At 42.5% G+C, this 12179-nt stretch overlaps 1 long non-coding RNA gene across 2 annotated transcripts in view; it reads left to right on the top strand.

The window, feature by feature from the left end:
* The first annotated feature begins 41 nt into the window (after positions 1–41).
* The window catches only part of LOC140605610 (uncharacterized), a 37896-nt gene continuing 25758 nt past the window's right edge, over positions 42–12179 (top strand). For both annotated transcript variants that reach the window (XR_012008228.1, XR_012008229.1), the window contains exon 1: positions 42–273. This is a non-coding gene — a long non-coding RNA (uncharacterized lncRNA). The remainder of the gene's footprint in view (positions 274–12179) is intronic.

Raw genomic sequence — 12179 nt, forward strand, 5'->3', positions numbered from 1 at the left:
GTGACGTGATCGCCGCCGCCGCCGCCGCCGCTGCCGCCGCCGCGGTGCCGCCTGGGAGTTGTAGTCTCCAGCTGCGCGGCCTCTAGGCTGTCCCCTAGCCCTCGGGGCCCGGCTGCCAGCCTCGGGCCACAGTGAGGACCCCGCGGGGCCGAAGGATTCCTCCCGGGGAGATAAGCCTGGCCTCGGACCCTGGGACCCGGTGGGCCGGACGCCTGGAGGAGGAAAAGAGGGGACCAAGCGCTCCTCACAGACCCTGCGGGTCCGCGGCTCAAGGTGGGGTTGTCGGTGGCTGACTGGCTTCGCAAAGCGAAATATAGGAGCTGCCTGAGTGGTGGTTACTGCCTCCAGCCTCAGCGCGGCTAGGACAGGTCCCCTTAGCCGGCCGGCCCCTCGGGGTTCCGACCCGAGGTGCAGGCCGGGAAATGTAGTCCGTCCTCGGACCCGCGCGGCGGGAGGCGGCCCCAAACGGTGGAAGCGGGCTGGGGGCTCTTGCAAGCTAGGGGGTCCGGCTGAAGCCCAGGCCTCAGCGGGGCAGACCCGGCTGGCAGGATGTGCTTACTGTCGGTCGGGAAATCACAGCCATGTCTTTCCCCACCAGCACTGGGTTCTTCTGCCTCAGCGGTCAAAACTCGTACCCTTGAGATTTCCCCGCCCTCCCAGAACAGGAACTTCAATTTATTGGGGCTTGATGCACATCTTGTGCTAAGTGCTTTGCACGCGGGGCATTAAATTCTCGCAAAGACCCCATTTTACAGATGCCGCCTTGAGAAGCAAAGTCCATCTGGTCCAAGGTCACAGATACATAAATGGCAAAGCAAGAGTCAAAGGCAGATTTTTAAACTTAAACATGATTTCAAAACAAAACACCGCCTTCCCATTTCAAGAATGAGGAAACTGAGTCCTGCAGAGGTTCAGTGACTGGTTCAAGATCTGAAAGCCTGGAAGCGGCAAAATTCTGGGCCTTTTCACGCTGTTTCTCCTGAGCGGTCCAGAGGTCTGGAAGGAGGAGAGAAGAGAGGAGCTATGATGGGCCCTGGTTCCAGGCTCCAGAGAACTAACCCCCCACCCTTAACCCCACCCTGGCTCCTGGGAGGTGGTTCTGCTCTGAGAGGGAAGTGGGTACCTGGTCTCCTGGCTACAGGACAGGGAAACTTAGGACCTATGTCCTAAGAATGCTTGCTGGAAGACAGAGTCCCCCCTTATTCCGAGTATAGGCGATTCAGCCGTGATACATGCATTCCTGAAAAAACTTGGAGTTCTACAAAACAATTGTTCTAAAATAACAAGGCTATAAAACCAGGCACAGATTACTCAAAACGTAGGCTACTTTATAATCAGAGCACTATGAAACCAATAAGGATTCTTTTTTTTTTTTTTTTTAGATTTTAATTATTTATTCATGAGAGAGACACACACACACACACACAGAAGCAGGCTCCATGCAGGGAGCCCGATGTGGAACTCGATTCCGGGACCCTAGAATCACGCCCTGGGCCAAAGGCAGGCACCAGGCGCCAAACCGCAGAGCCACCCAGGGATCCCCCAAGGATTCTTTTTTTTTTTTTTTTTTTAAGATTTATTTATTTATTCATGATAGACACAGAGAAAGAGAGAGGCAGAGACACAGGCAGAAGGAGAAGCAGGCTCCATGCACCGGGAGCCCGACGCGGGACTCCGTCCCGGGACTCCAGGATTGCGCCCTGGGCTGAAGGCAGGCGCTAAACCGCAGAGCCACCCAGGGATCCCCCAAGGATTCTAATAGACATACCAGCACAGTTGAATTTCCACATATATTCCCACTTAGCAACGCTTTCATTCCCATTTTTGTAGTCTGGAAGGCTGGGGCTTAGGCTTCCCCTTTAGAGATGCTGGTTTGGAGATATTAATTACTAATGGAGACCATTTCCATCCAAATTAAAAATCTGATTTAAGGTGTCATCTTCATTCATCTGTCATTTGATATGAGAAGATATTGTAATTTCTTCCTCTGCAATCACAGCTTTGCCACATACCATCACATTGCAGCAAGCATTATGGCTTTTGAAACCACCAAAATGCTCCACGGAGGATATAAAGGAAGACAGTTCTGCAGATTCGGAGCTTTTTGTGAAGATCTTCTTTGATCACTAAGGCTTCTCCTTTAACTGTGAGAAAGCTTGCCCCTGATGGCTTCAAAATATTAACTTCCTGGAGAAAATGGTATATTAAAACCAACATGCTTGTGTTAGGCTGACTTTGTTACTCTTTATCAATTGCTTTTGAGTTGATTCAAATCAGAGAGAGGCAGGTGGGCAGCAGAACAGGTGGTTTCCAAATGGATGCTTAGACTTGGGTGAGCAAGGGGACCTGTCTCAATTCTAAACCTGGTGGGTGCTGCCGTTGTAATGGGGAGTAGGATGGAGCTTGTCAATTCTTTTTTTTTTTTTTTAAGATTTTATTTATTTATTCATGAGAGACACACAGAGAGGCGCAGAGACATAGGCAGAGGGAGAAGCAGGCTCCATGCAGGGAGCCCATGGCAGGACTCGATCCCAGGACCCTGGGATCATGACCTGAGCCAAAGGCAGATGCTCAACCACTGAGCCACCCAGGCGTGCTGGAATTTGTCAATTCCATAACAAATACTTTGGATTTTGGTTGAGATTGTAACGAATAAATTATTAATTTGAGGAGAATTCATGATTTTGAGTTTTCCATCTTGGACACAGGCATAATTTTCTCCTGGGATATCTTGTATATTCTCTGGTTCACCCACTGGGACTCTGCTGTTTTTACTTATTTATTTATGACTTGGATTTTTTTTTCTTCTAATCAGTTACTGCTGTTGTGTTTTTACTACTAATCTTGGATCTGACTACCTTGTTGAATTCACTCTTACTTGTTTTAGAAAGGCTTGACAGCTAATTCTCCATACTTCCCTGGCTAGATGATCCTGTTGTGGTAACAAAATGACAGTTTAGTCTTCCTAATCTTTTATAACTCATTGCTCCCCCCTTCCTCTTTGGCTAAGAGTTCCCATACAATGTTACTCATAGCGACAATAATGAACAATCCTTGTCTTGTTCCAGACTTTTTTTTTTTTAAGATTTTATTTACTTATTCATGAGAGACAGAGAGAGACAGAGACACAGGCAGAGAGAGAAGCGGGCTCCCTGCGGGGAGCCCAATGCAGGACTGGATCCTAGGACCCTGGGATCACGACCTGAGCCAAAGGCAGATTCTTAACCACTGAGCCACCCAGGTGCCCCTTGTTCCAGACTTTTAATAATATTTAATTTAGGGTTGTTTTGCTTTTGTTTTCAGAATGGAATTGGCCCATGATTTCCTTTCTTTCTTAGATTTTATTTATTTGTTCATGAGGGACACACAGAGAGAGGCAGAGACATAGAGACATAGAGTCCTACAGGGAGCCTGATGCAGGACTTGATCCCAGGACCCTGGGGTCATGACGTGAGCCGAAGGCAGATGCTCGACCACTGAGCCATCCAGGTGCCCCAAGGAATTGGCCCAAGGTTTTCTTTCTTTTGCTGTCCTTGCTCAGTTTTGACATTAGGGGAATGTTAGCCCTGTTCTATGATTTGAGGGAACCATCTATCTTATTCTGCAATCTGGAATGGCTTGTGATATATTGGAGTTATCTGCTCTTTGAACATTTGGTGGAACTTGACTGTAAGTCATCCATGTGTGGTGCCTTTTTGGTAGGTCTTTGTAATTTCAACTTCTTCTGTGGATGTTGGTTTATTCAGATTTATTACTTTCTCCTGGAATAAATTTTTGTAATTTCTAAAAGATTTTTATTTATTTATTCATGAGAGACACAGAGACACAGGCAGAGGGAGAAGCAGGCTCCTCGCAGGGAGCCTGATATGTGACTCAATCCTGGGACTCCAGGATCATGCCCTGAGCCAAAGGCTCAACTCCTGAGCCACCCTGGTGTCCCTAAATTTTTGTAATGTATATTTGCCTTGAACAATCTCCATCTTATCTAGGATTTCAGATTGGCATAACTTTATACATGTTATTTATTTTTTTTTTAATGATTCATTTGCACCTGAAGTTGTATTTCCTTTGGTTTTCCTGGTATTTGTTGGTTCTTTCTCTCTTTTTTTTCCCTAAAGTTGCCCCAAATTTTATAGTTTTATCAGTCTTAAAAGAAAAAAACAGTTTTTTGTTTACTGATAATCTCTCCTGCTTCTTTTCTCAGGAGAGGGGATTTTATTTCATTTATTTCTGCCTTTTAAAAAAAGATTTTATTTATTTCACAGAGATCTAGTGCCAGTGTGTGTGTGTGGAGGGGTGGGTGGGTAGGGTAGGAGTAGAGGGAGGAGGAGGAACAGAGGGAGAAGCATTGAGCAGGGAGCCTGACTCCAGGCCTCATCCCAGGATCTTGGGATCATGACCTGAGCCCAAGGCAGAGCTTAACCACTGAGCCACGCAGGTACCCCATTTCTGCTTTGTTGATTCATTCTCCACACCCTCTGCCTCCCATTTTAGTGTTTATTTTCTTATTCTGTATACTCCAGGTTTTGATATGTGGTGTTTTTTTTGTCATTCGGTTCCCCCAAAATGTAATGCTGATTAACCCTCCCCCCCAATTTTTTGAAAAAAGAATTTATTGGGAAGCCTGGTTGGCTCAGCGGTTTGGTGCATGCCTTTGCCCCAGGGCGTGATCCTGGGGTTCTGGGATAGTGTCCCTCATGGGGCTCCCTGCATGGAGCCTGCTTCTCCCTCTGCCTGTGTCTCTGCCTCTCTCTCTCTGTGTGTCTCTCATGAATAAGTAAATTAAAAAAAAGAATTTATTTATTTAATCATGAGAGACATAGGCAGACGGAGGAGAAGCAGGCTCGATGCAGGAGCCCAATGCAGGACTAGATCCCGCAACTCTGGGATCACATCCTGAGCTGAAGGCAGATGCTCAACCACTGAGCCACCCAAGTGCCCCGATTAACCCCCAAATTATTTAGAAATATATTTTTGAACATCTGAGTACCTGGATTTTTCCTTGATTATCTTTTTGTGATTGTTAATTTTATTCAATGAACATGTTCTAAACGATATAAATTCTTAGGAATGTGCTGAGATTTCCCTTTTGACCTAGTATGTGGGTGTTTTGTTTTGTTTTGGAAGTGTTCTGTATGTTTTTAAAGGATGTGCATTCTGATTGTTGAGATCAGAGATCTGACTACACAGGTTTATTAATTCTCTAATTCTTATCCACTGTATCCTTACTTTTTCTTTCCTGTTTGATCTGTTAGCTTCTAGAAGGTATAACAAACTCTCCCATTATTAGTGAGGATATGTCCTTTTCTCCATTTAGCTGTATCAGTTTTTGCTTTATATATTTTGAAGTTATGTTGTTAGGTGCATGGGGATTTATTATATTAACATGACATCAGTGAATTCTGTTCATCAGTATGAATATCCTTTGTTGTCCTTCCTTATTATTTTTGCTTGTATTGCTTCTGTTTCTTAACATTTCTCATTCATTCATTTTTTTCTTTTTCTGAGAACTGATTTTTCCATGCTGTTTTATTTCTGACACACTATTAGCACTAATTTATGTAAAACTATTTTTTTTAAATTTTTATTTATTTATGATAGTCACAGAGAGAGAGAGAGAGAGAGGCAGAGACATAGGCAGAGGGAGAAGCAGGCTCCATGCACCAGGAGCCCGACGTGGGATTCGATCCCGGGTCTCCAGGATCGCGCCCTGGGCCAAAGGCAGGCACTAAACCGCTGCGCCACCCAGGGATCCCTGTAAAACTATTTTTATGTCATTTTTTTCTCCTATATCTCCCTTCCCACTTCTATCTCTTCCTCTACTTCACAGAAACACTTTCTAATGTGTTTAATTATGGTTCTTGGAATATGCCTATATTCCTAAAAGATGTATAATGCTTTATATGTTTTTAATTTACAAACAATGGTATTAAGTGAATTTCAATTTTTGCTTTTTTTGCTCAATTTTTTTTAAGATTTATTTATTAGGGATGCCTGGGTGGCTCAGTGGTTGAGTGTCTTCCGTTGGCTTAGGTCATGATCCCAGGGTCCTGAGACTGAGTCCCACATCAGGCTCCCCACAGGGAGTTTGCTTCTCCCTCTGCCTATGTCTCTGCCTCTCTCTGTGTGTCTCTCATGAATAAATAAATAAAATCTTTGAAAAATAATAAAGGTTTATTTATTTTAGGAGGGGCATATGCGTGCACTTTGGGGAGAACCAGAGAGGTAGAGAGAGCATCTCAAGCAGACTCCTTGCGGAGCATAGAGCTGGAGGTGGGGCTCAATATCATGACCCTTGACTCTAGCCAAAATCAAGAGTTGGACACCTAACTGACTGAGTTTACTGATGAAGTTCAGTATAGCCCAGGGATGCTGAGGGTCAGGTTTCCTAATTCTACCTGAGTATTCTCTCCATGATTCCAGCATTCCAGAGCTGGTATTCCTCACTAGTAATAGAGATTTCTGAAGTGACAGAATCGATTTGAGAGACTTGGTCCTTTCCAGGTCTAATTTTCACTGATCCTAAAGTATCTCTTTGTGGCACTTCTGCTTAATAACTACAATAACCTATTTAAGAAATCCATCTGACAATATCATTCAGTCATTATCATATAGAAGACAACTTCCACCAGCATCTATAGTAAAGTATCTAGTACTTCAAAGATTTATAGTTTTCAAACATTTCTAAATAATTTCTTCAAACCTCCCTATTGCTTCAGCCCAGGGTGTGATCCTGGAGACCTGGGATGGAGTCCCCTGTTGGGCTCCCTGCGTGGAGCCTGCTTCTCCCTCTGCCTGTCTCTGTCTCTGTCTCTGTGTGTCTCATGAATAAATAAACAAAATCTTAAAAAAAAAAAAAAGCCTAGTAGGTCTTCCTACCTCTAAATGGCAGATAAAGCTCAGAGATTAAATAAATAAAAGAATCACAGAGCAAATAAGTACTGCAACTCACACATACTAGTTGTGTTTACACCAAACTAAAATGCCTAAAACTGACTATTTTAATTGCTCACTGCCATTAGGTTTCTCCATAACTTATAATCAATCTGAAAAGAAAAGCACTTAGGAAACAATAAAATAATCCCAGTGTTTCTCAGTGTTTTCTTCTAGCATAATAAAGGTTAAGAAACCCTCCATTGGTACCTGTGGCTCATGATAGTCACAGCTGCTTCCATTTCAGTTTTTTTTTTTAAGATTTTATTTATTTATTCATGAGAGACACACAGAGAGAGGCAGAGACACAGGCAGAGGGAGAAGCAGGCTCCATGCTGGGAGCCTGACGTGGGATTCGATCCCGATCTCGGGTTCCCAGGACCACGCCCCGAGCTGAAGGCGGTCCTAAACCGCTGAGCCACCTGGGCTGCCCTCCATTTTGGTTCTTTTTTTTTTTTTTTTTTTTTATGATAGTCACACAGAGAGAGAGAGAGAGAGGCAGAGACATAGGCAGAGGGAGAAGCAGGCTCCATGCAGGGAGCCCGACGTGGGATTCGATCCCGGGTCTCCAGGATCGCGCCCCGGGCCAAAGGCAGGCGCCAAACCGCTGCGCCACCCAGGGATCCCTCCATTTCGGTTCTTATCCAAATTGTTTTTTAGGGTGTTACAGGACTTAAGTCATTAATCTTTACTATACCCCAAGTAAGAGCTTTTAACCTTATGGAATAAACTGGGCACGGAGAAGCTAAGTGCATTGCTAAGATCTACATTGCTTTGAATTCTTTGCTACTACAAATAGTACTTCAATCAACAGTCTTGTATTTGTATCCTTTGGGACTTATGCAAGAGTTTTTCTGGAATATACACCTAAGACTGGGATTGCTGGATCATGGAATATACATACTGAATTATACCGACTGGAGGTGCATGATAGTTCCAAATTCCACATGTCTTCACTAACATTTATTCCTTTCTGAGCTTCTATTTTATTTTACTTTATTTTTTCCTGAGTTTCTAAATTTGGCTGCTCTGATTGATTTAAACTAACATGTTATAATTTCCTAACTGATTATGAATGAGGTTGAGCATCTCTTCAAACTTGTTAGCCATTTGGATTTTCTTTTGTGTTAGTTGTCTATTCTATTTTTTGCCCATTTTTTCGATTGTTTTTTCATTAGGGGGACAGGGAGAAGCAGGCTACCCATAAAGCATGCAGACGCTTGATTGAGCCACCCTATTCTGGAAATTAATCACTTAAAAAAAATTAAAAATAAATTTATTTATTCATGAGAGACACACAAAGAGAGAGAGACAGAGACAGAGGCAGAGACACAGGCAGAGGGAGAAGCAGGCCCCATGCAGGGAGCGGAAATTGGGACTCGATCCCGGGACTCCAGGATCATGCCCTGGGCCAAAGGCAGGCATTAAGCCATTCAGCCATCCAGGGATCCCTAATCACTTTTTTTTTTTTTAAGCCAAAATTATCTTCTCCCAGTTTTTCACTCATTAGTTAACATTTTTAGTTATGTCTTTTTTGAGAGAAATCTTTAATTTTAATCATGTTCATCTAATTTTCACTATACAGCTTAGGTTTTCTAGGCTTAAGAATCTTTATTTGTTCCAAAGTCATAAAGATATTTTACATCTTTCCAGTGGCTCTTATGGGATGAATCTTTCCACCCCTCCCTCCCAAGTACATTGAAATCCTAACCCTCAGTACTAGAATGTGATCTAATTTGGAAATAGGGTAGTTGCAGATGTAATTACTTAAATTAAGATGAGGTCATAGTGGAGTAGGGCAGGCCCCTAATCCAATATGACTGGTGCCTTATAAGATGACAGTCATTTGAAGACAGACACACACAGGGAGAAAGGCAGAGATTGATGTTATGTAGCTGCAAGCAGAGGAACTCCAGAGATTGCCAGCACACCACCAAAAGAGGAGGCAAAGTAGGGTTCCCCATAGGTTTCAGAGGGAGCATGGCCCTGCTGACACCTTGATTTTGGACTTCTAGCCTCCAAAACTGGGACCCAATAGATTTTTATTACGTTAAGCCACCCAGTTTCTGGTACTTTGTGCTGGCAGCTCTGGGAGAGTAATACACTAGCTTTATAGATTTATTTTTAATACTTAGGTCTCTAATTCATTTATTTGACCTTTGCATTATGGTGAGAGGTGAGGGGGAACCCACTTTTCTTATAAGGAGCAAGTTTTCCCAGTATCCATTTGCGATCCATCTCTTCCCTTCCGATTGGGATCCTTAATCGGAAACATTGCAAGTTCTTTTAGGTACACTGTCTATTTCTGGCCTCTCTGTTCTGTTCCTTTGATCAGTTTATCTGTTCACATGCCATGCCACCTTTGTTTTCTTTTGCAAACTCTGGCTTGTTAGTATATCTCATCTGATTCAAAAAATCCTCACCTATCCCCCCACTTTGGCCGTTGTTATCTACTTGTGGGTCTTGATTCTTCCACATGCATTTCTGTATCTGTTTATTGTTTCTCAGAAAAAAAGAATGTTTCTGGAATTTGGGCTTGCTTGGACTTATAGATTGATTTAGGAAGAAGAGCCATCTTAATTATATTAATTGTTACATTCACTAATATAGCTCACCTCTTTATTTGTTTGATTTCTTTTGTGTCCTTTTGATAACATTAAATTTTTTTCTTCATAAATGTCTTGTGGATGGATGGGTGGTTACCTAGATTGCTTTTTAACTTTTTCTGGCCCTCTCCAATGACTGAGCCAGCCAGGTACCTGCATAACTTTTTAACTTTTGTTACAATTCTGAGTGGAATCTTATTATTTGGTTGCTGTTGTTGTTAGAGATTTTAGTTGTTTGCTATTATGTAGAGGAATGCTATTCATTTTCCAAATTTGATCTTTTCTTTGGTCACTTTGCTGAATCTCTTACTAGTTTTAAAAGTTTGGAGTTTTTTTTTTTTTTTTTAAAGATTTTATTTATTTATTTGAGAGAGAGAGAGAGAAAGAACACAAGCAGGGGGAGTATGAGAGGGAGAAGCAGCCTCCTCCCTGAGCAGGGAGCCTGACATGGGGCTCAATCCCAGGACCCCTGGGATCATGACTTGAGGCGAGGGCAGATGTCCAACCCACTGAGCTCCCAGGCGCCCCAACAGTTGGAGTTTCTATATGGAATACCAAATCACATCCAAATAATGACAATTTTGTTATCCCTCCTCCCTTTCCTTATATACATATTTATATACAGATTTATAATGACTACATCCACAATAGTATTTATAATGATATGTTCCAATGGCCAAGACCCCCAGGAGTGAACAATGGTGGTGATGGAGGCCAGCTGTGTCTGCTTACTGGTCTTAAATGGAATGAGCTTAAAGTTCTGTATTGTGAAGTTTGTGGTAGATTAGTCTTTATCAAATTATGTAAGTTCCTCTCTATCCTAGTTTTCTGGGAGCTTTTATCATCAATAGGTACTGAACTTTATAAGTTTTTTGTTCCATAATATAGTGCATTACATTGTTAACTTTCCAATGTTTACTAAAACCTACTCTATGGGTTTTATTTTAGCACATTATTTGTATTTGCTTATCTGGTATCTTCTTTAGGAATGGTACATGTATTTAGAAAGTAAAGTGGGACTCTTTTCCCAAAATGTCCTTATTCACTTGAGAAATCAAGGATGTACCAGCTGCATGAAATGAATTTCTTTTCCTTTTCCCTGTAATAATTTATATATGGTAGGTGTTATTTGTTCTTTGCAAGTTTGGTAGAACCCCTCTGGTAAACCTTCTGGGACTTCTTTTAATTAAAAATTCCAGTTCTTTCATGGTAATTGGTCTACTTAAAGATTCTACTGTGTCTTCTTGTAGTATTGGTGTTTTCTAATCTTACTGGAATCTGTCTATTTTGTCAACATTTTAAAATATATTGGTTTAGGGGCACCTGAGTAGCTCAGTTGGTTAAGTGTCAGACTCACGATTTAGGGATTGTGAGATGAGCCTTGCATCAGGTTCCATGCTGAGTGTAGTCTGCTTAAGATTCTTTCTCCAAGCAGCCCCGTGGCTCAGTGGTTTAGCGCTGCCTTTGGCCCAGGGGGTGGGTGGGGTGATCCTGGAGACCCGGGATCAAGTCCCTGTATGGAGCCTGCTTCTCCCTCTGCCTGTGTCTCTGCCTCTCTCTATGTCTCTCATGAATAAATAAATAAAATCTTAAAAAAAAAAAAAAAGATTCTCTCTCTCCCTCTCCCTCTGCTCCTCCCTGCCCCCACTTGTGCCTTCCCTCTCTAAAAAAAAAAAAAAAAAAAAAGTATTGGTTTATGATGTTTGAACTTTTGTTTTACTATTCTAAAAATATATCTGCATTTCTTTCTCCTTTTTCTCTATGAATTATGTTCTGATTTGGCATCTTTCTTTTTTCTCTCCATCAGCTTTGCCTGAAGCATTTTGAAGAGCCAACTTTTGTTTTTGTGTTAATTTCCCCAGTTTTTATAAAGATTTTATTTATCTTATTTATTTATCTTTTGATAAAAAAAAAAAACAGAAATTGAACCAATAATGTGAACAATCTGCAAGCCAGGGAGAGAGGCCTCAAAAGAAACCAAACCCATCTTGGATGGGTAGCCTCCAGAACTGTGAGAAAGTCGATTTCTATTGTTGTTTGAGCCACTAGGTCTGTGGTACTTTGTTATGGCAGCCCTGGTAAACTAATACTGTCTCCAATGCTATAATTTCAGACACTGTCTTAGCCCTAGAAGGAGGAACCAGTCCTTGACATGGAAGCCTTTTCAAAGCTATTCACATGGCACTCATAGCACAGCCTGGTTTGGCAGAGAGATTTAACAAGCCCAGACCTGGGACGTGTCTCACGGATGCATCACGGTGTTTCTTTCTTCAGAGTGTCATTCAAGTCCTTCTGCTCAGGAATGAATCTGAGGACAGGCAACATCTTGGTGAAGCTCTGGACTCTTCCAGCTGACTTGGCTGGGAGGACTTGTCGGATGCACTGGGAAGGAATGGGGGAGATGTGAGAACAGCAGGGGTGAAGAGAGAAAGCAGCACTCTCTCAGTCATGGAATCAGATTTCTTTCGATGGGCGTGAGTGAGAAAGGTACTTTGTGAGGTCTAGAAACATAGAGGGAAATGCAGGAAGGGAACAGTGTATGGTGAGTTCAGGGCTAAGGGATCCAGAGGTGGCACAAGTGTCCCAGCCTTTTCTACCTCTCTTGATTAAGTCAGGAGGCTAATTTTCTCATAGCTAACT

This window comes from Canis lupus, chromosome 1 (genome assembly GCF_048164855.1).
Source record: "Canis lupus baileyi chromosome 1, mCanLup2.hap1, whole genome shotgun sequence".
Classification (NCBI taxonomy): Eukaryota; Metazoa; Chordata; class Mammalia; order Carnivora; family Canidae; genus Canis; species Canis lupus.